A 5,868-nucleotide genomic window follows, 5' to 3' on the forward strand; every position below is an offset into this window, starting at 1 on the left:
GTGGTGAAATGTCTCAGGATAGGGGACGTCTCCCATCCTATCTGGTTCAGCAAATACAGGACACTCTGTCTAAGTCCAAGGGCAGTCATAGCCCAATCATCAGCATATAAACTAGGTAGCATCTCTCTAGTGGCTAGTTCTTCAAACTTTTGTTTCTGAGCCATTCCTCTGAATTTGATACTCATACGATCAAAATGTCCCATCTGGTTAGTGTTAGCTAGAGAAAAGAAAACATGAGTTTTAGTCAGGATTTGGCCAAATGCCGAAAGAGGAAAAAATTATTATTATATATATTTTATTTTATTTTTTCTTTTGAATTGAAATAAATCAGGAATTAATACTAAACAGAAATTAAAAGAATAATTTAGAAAAAAAATAGGAAAATGATAATAATAGAATAAGAAAATAATTGTGGGTTGTCTCCCACTAAGCGCTTTGTTTAAATGTCGCAAGCTCGACAAAGAAACTGTTAAGTATGGTCTATAGGTCCTGGGGGCATTTCGTCTAAGTGTAGGATTTGCGAATCTCCATTGGTTTCCGCATAATGATAGTGTTTTAGACGTTGTCCGTTTACGGTAAACGGTTCTGTGGATTTGCCTTTAATTTCTATTGCTCCACTGGGGAAGATGTTAGTGATATGAAAAGGTCCTGACCATCTGGATCGTAGTTTTCCCGGGAATAACTTTAGTCTAGAGTTAAATAAAAGGACTGCGTCGCCTTGCTTGAAGATTTTCCTTGATATACGCTTGTCATGCCATTGTTTTGTTCTTTCTTTATAGATTCTGGCATTTTCATAGGCGTCTCTTCTGAGTTCTTCTAATTCGTTTATGTCAAGGATTCTCTTTTCACCGGCGGCTTTATAGTTTAGATTCATATTTCTAATAGCCCAATAGGCTTTATGTTCTAATTCTACCGGGAGGTGACAGGATTTTCCATAAATGAGCTTAAATGGGGTCGTCCCTATGGGGGTTTTATAAGCAGTTCGGTATGCCCACAAAGCTTCTGGTAATTTCAATGACCAATCTTTCCTTGAAGTGGCGACCGTTTTTTCTAGTATTTGCTTGATTTCTCTGTTAGATACTTCCACTTGTCCACTGGTCTGAGGGTGGTAAGGTGTCGCTATCCTATGTCTCACTCCATATTTAAATAATAATTTTTCGAGTACCTTGGATATAAAGTGCGATCCACCATCACTGACTACTATTCTTGGGATGCCAAATCTCGGAAATATTATATTCTTAAAGAGTCTAGTTACTACTCGGGTGTCGTTTGTTGGGGAGGCTACAGCTTCGATCCATTTTGATACGTAGTCAACTGCCACGAGTATGTATTTGTTACCGAAAGAGGATGGAAAAGGTCCCATGAAGTCTATTCCCCACACGTCGAAGATCTCTACTTCCAAAATACCTTTTTGTGGCATCTCGTCACGTCTAGATATGTTTCCCGTGCATTGACATTTGTCACATTCCTTAATAGCCGCATGTACGTCCTTCCATATAGTTGGCCAATAAAAGCCGGCTTGTAGGATTTTAGAGCAGGTCTTGGATGTACTTGTGTGTCCACCATAAGGAGCGGAGTGGCAGTATTGGATTATATTTTCTACCTCTTCTTCGGGTATACATCGACGGAAAATACCATCGGGGCCTCTTTTGAAGAGTAAGGGATCATCCCAGTAATAGTGTTTTATGTCGTAGAAGAATCGTTTCTTCTGCTGGTAAGATAAAGTAGGTGGAACTATTCCGGCAGCTAAATAATTGACGAGATCAGCGTACCATGGTGTGGCAGATATAGCTAAGGTGGTTTCTACTTGCATGTCGGAGTTGTTCTCTTCCAAAGTAGCTATAAGTTTGTCATACGAGAAATCATCATTAATTGATATTCTTTCCGGTTCAAGGTTCTCAAGTCTAGAGAGGTGGTCTGCTACTACGTTTTCAGTTCCTTTCTTGTCCTTGATTTCTAAGTCGAATTCTTGTAGCAACAAGATCCATCTTAGGAGTCTAGGTTTAGCATCCTTTTTTGTTAAAAGGTACTTGATAGCAGCGTGATCAGTGTAAACTATTATTTTAGCTCCAACCAAGTAAGAACGAAATTTATCTAGCGCAAATACCACTGCTAGGAGTTCTTTCTCGGTAGTGGCGTAATTCATTTGTGCTTCATCCAGGGTTCTGCTTGCGTAATATATAACGTGAAGCTTTTTATCCTTTCGTTGTTTTAAAACAGCACCTACAGCATAATCGCTGGCATCGCACATTATTTCAAATGGTTCGTTCCAGTCTGGTGTCTGCATTATGGGTGCGGAGATCAATGCTTGCTTAAGCGTTTGAAATGCTTTTAAACAGTTATCATCGAATATGAATTCAGCATCTTTCATCAACAGTCCGGTTAAAGGTTTAGTTATCTTAGAGAAGTCTTTGATGAATCGTCGGTAAAAACCGGCGTGTCCTAAAAAGCTTCGTACTTCTCTCACGGTTCTTGGGGGTTGAAGATTTTCGATTACCTCTATTTTGGCCTTGTCTACTTCAATTCCTCTGTTCGAGATGATGTGTCCTAAGACAATTCCTTCTTGTACCATAAAGTGGCACTTTTCCCAATTAAGTACTAAGTTTACTTTTACACATCGCTCAAGAACTCTTTCCAGGTTTTCAAGGCATTCTTCAAAACTTTGTCCGTATACAGAAAAGTCATCCATAAATACTTCCATGATGTTTTCGAGAAAGTCGACGAAAATTGCCATCATGCATCTTTGAAAGGTTGCAGGGGCATTACACAGACCAAACGGCATTCGTCTATAAGCGAAGGTACCAAAAGGGCATGTGAACGTTGTCTTTTCTTGGTCATCAGGGTGAATTGGTATTTGAAAGAAGCCTGAATAACCGTCTAGATAACAGAAATGTGAATGTTTTGCTAATCGTTCTAACATTTGGTCAATGAATGGTAAAGGGAAATGATCTTTTCGGGTTGCTTTGTTTAGTTTCCTATAATCAATGCACATTCTCCATCCTGATTCGATTCGTTTAGTTATAGTTTCCCCTTTTTCGTTTTCAATAACGGTTATGCCTCCTTTCTTTGGTACAACGTGCACAGGACTAACCCATTTGCTATCAGATATAGGATATATAATACCTGCTTCCAATAACTTGGTTATTTCCTTCTTTACTACCTCACTCAGGATCGGATTTAGTCTTCTCTGGTGTTCCCTAGAGGTTTTACAGTCTTCTTCTAACATGATGCGGTGCATACAAATAGAAGGACTTATTCCTTTAAGATCGGTGATGTGGTACCCTAGTGCGGTTGGGTACTTCCTTAAGATATGTAAGAGTTTTTCTGTTTCGAGTCTCCCTAGGTCTGCATTAACTATCACAGGTCGTTCAAGTTCTAAGTCTAGGAATTCATATCTCAGATTTTTGGGAAGTGTTTTCAGATCAGGGGTTGGTTTGTTAAGACATTGCGTAGGATCCGGTGTTATTGCTAAACATTGGTTAGATCTGTCTTCTACAAGGCAGTCAGATGATTTGTCTTCTTCTAACTCTGCTTCTTTTATGCATTCATCGATGATATCCATGAAGTAACATGTATCTTCTATTGCAGGTGCTTTCAAGAATTGGGAAGGAATGAATTCAATTTTCTCTTCACCTACTTCGAAGGTGAGTCGTCCTCGTTTTACGTCTATGATTGCACCGGCAGTTGCTAAGAATGGTCTTCCCAGTATAATGGGTGTAATATCATCTTCTCTAATGTCCATAATTGTAAAATCAGTGGGAATGTAGAATTGACCTATGCGTACGGGAACGTTTTCAAGGATTCCTACAGGATATTTGATGGAACGATCTGCTAGTTGCACAGACATTTTGGTTGGTCTTAATTCTCCCATTTCCAGTTTCTTACATATGGATAAAGGCATAACGCTAATTCCGGCTCCTAAATCGCATAGGGCTTTGTCGATGACAAATTTTCCTATGTGACAGGGTATAGAGAAACTACCTGGATCCTTGAGTTTAGGGGGCATGTTTTGGATTATAGCGCTACATTCGGCAGGGAGTGTAACGGTTTCGCTATCCTCAAGTTTCCTCTTATTAGAAAGGATTTCTTTTAAGAATTTAGCATATGAGGGCATCTGCGTAATAGCTTCGGTGAACGGGATTGTAACGTTTAATTGTTTAAGGAGATCAACAAATTTTCTAAATTGGCCCGCATCTTTGGTTTTAACAAGCCTTTGAGGGTAAGGTATAGGTGGTTTGTAAGGTGGTGGAGGTACATAAGGTTCCTTCTTTTCTAGGGTTTCCTTATTACTCTCTTCCTTTTCCTTAGGTTCACTTCCCTCAGTTGATATCTTAGGGTTTTGGTTTTCTATCCTTGGATCAGACGGTCCTTCCACTTCCGTTCCACTTCTTAATATAATTGCATGAGCGTGGCTTCTCGGGTTAGGTTGGGGCTGTCCAGGGAATGTACCAGTTGGGGCAGCAGTAGGTGCTTGTTGTTGAGCTACTTGTGATATTTGTGTTTCCAGCATTTTGTTATGGGTAGCCAAGGCATCTACTTTGCTTGCTAGTTGTTTAAGTTGTTCGCCAGTGTGTACATTCTGGTTTAAGAAATCTTTATTGGTTTGTTGTTGGGAAGCTATAAAGTTTTCCATCATGATTTCCAAGTTGGATTTCCTAGGGGCGTTATTGTTAGGCATGGATGGGTTCGGTTTCTGATATCCCGGAGGTATAGCTGGGGCTTGATTTGGAGACTGTCCAGGTGCGTACAAAGCGTTATTGCTCTTATATGAAAAGTTTGGATGGTTCTTCCAATTTGAGTTATAGGTGTTCGAATAGGGGCTTCCTTGAGCATAGTTTACTTGTTCTGCTTGGATTCCTGTCAAGAGTTGACAGTCCGTAGGAGTGTGGCCTTGGATTCCACAGACCTCGCAATTTTGAGTTATAGCAACCACGGCGGCTGGAGGTGATACGTTTAAACTTTCAATTTTCTGGACCAAAGCATCCACTTTTGCGTTAACGTGATCAAGGTTACTTATCTCGTACATGCCAGTTTTCGTTTGAGGTTTTTCCACCGTCGTTCGTTCGGTTCCCCACTGATAGTGGTTTTGGGCCATGCTCTCGATAAGCTGGTAAGCATCAGCATAAGGTTTGTTCATTAATGCACCACCTGCAGCGGCGTCTATTGTTAACCTTGTGTTGTATAAGAGACCATTATAAAATGTGTGAATTACTAACCAGTCTTCCAAACCATGGTGTGGGCAAAGTCTCATCATGTCTTTGTATCTTTCCCATGCTTCGAAAAGAGACTCGTTGTCTTTCTGTTTAAATCCGTTTATCTGGGCTCTTAACATAGCTGTTTTGCTTGGCGGAAAGTATCGGGCAAGAAAAACTTTCTTCAACTCATTCCATGTGGTGACTGAGTTGGAAGGGAGAGATTGAAGCCATCTTCTAGCGCTATCTCTTAATGAGAAAGGAAAAAGACGAAGTCGAATTGCCTCTGAAGTGACATCATTAGCTTTAACAGTATCAGCGTATTGAACAAATACGGATAAATGAAGGTTTGGATCCTCGGTAGGATTTCCAGAGAATTGGTTCTGTTGCACCGCCTGCAACAGCGAAGGTTTAAGTTCGAAGTTGTTTGCTTCGATTACGGGCGGAGCAATACTTGAATGCGGCTCATCTTGCGATGGAGCGGCGTAATCTCTAAGAGCACGAGCTGGTTCTGCCATCTCGGTTATCGAAGGAAAAAGGTCTTTGAAATCAGGAAGTTCTATAGGAGGGAGATTGTTTGCAGCACGATATTCCCGAATTCGTCGTAAGACTCGGAGATATAGTTCGATATCGTTGCTTCATAAATAGAGCGGTTCGCCTTGTGAGCGAGTGCGTG

The 5,868-nt window shown here is 40.5% G+C and overlaps 1 pseudogene; it reads left to right on the forward strand.

Annotated features, from left to right (window-relative positions):
• The first annotated feature begins 5,225 nt into the window (after window positions 1-5,225).
• On the forward strand, window positions 5,226-5,325 carry LOC127089316 (uncharacterized; annotated as a pseudogene).
• Window positions 5,326-5,868: the final 543 nt, after the last annotated feature.

Source organism: Lathyrus oleraceus, chromosome 5 (assembly GCF_024323335.1).
Source record: "Lathyrus oleraceus cultivar Zhongwan6 chromosome 5, CAAS_Psat_ZW6_1.0, whole genome shotgun sequence".
In the NCBI taxonomy this organism is placed as follows: domain Eukaryota; kingdom Viridiplantae; phylum Streptophyta; class Magnoliopsida; order Fabales; family Fabaceae; genus Lathyrus; species Lathyrus oleraceus.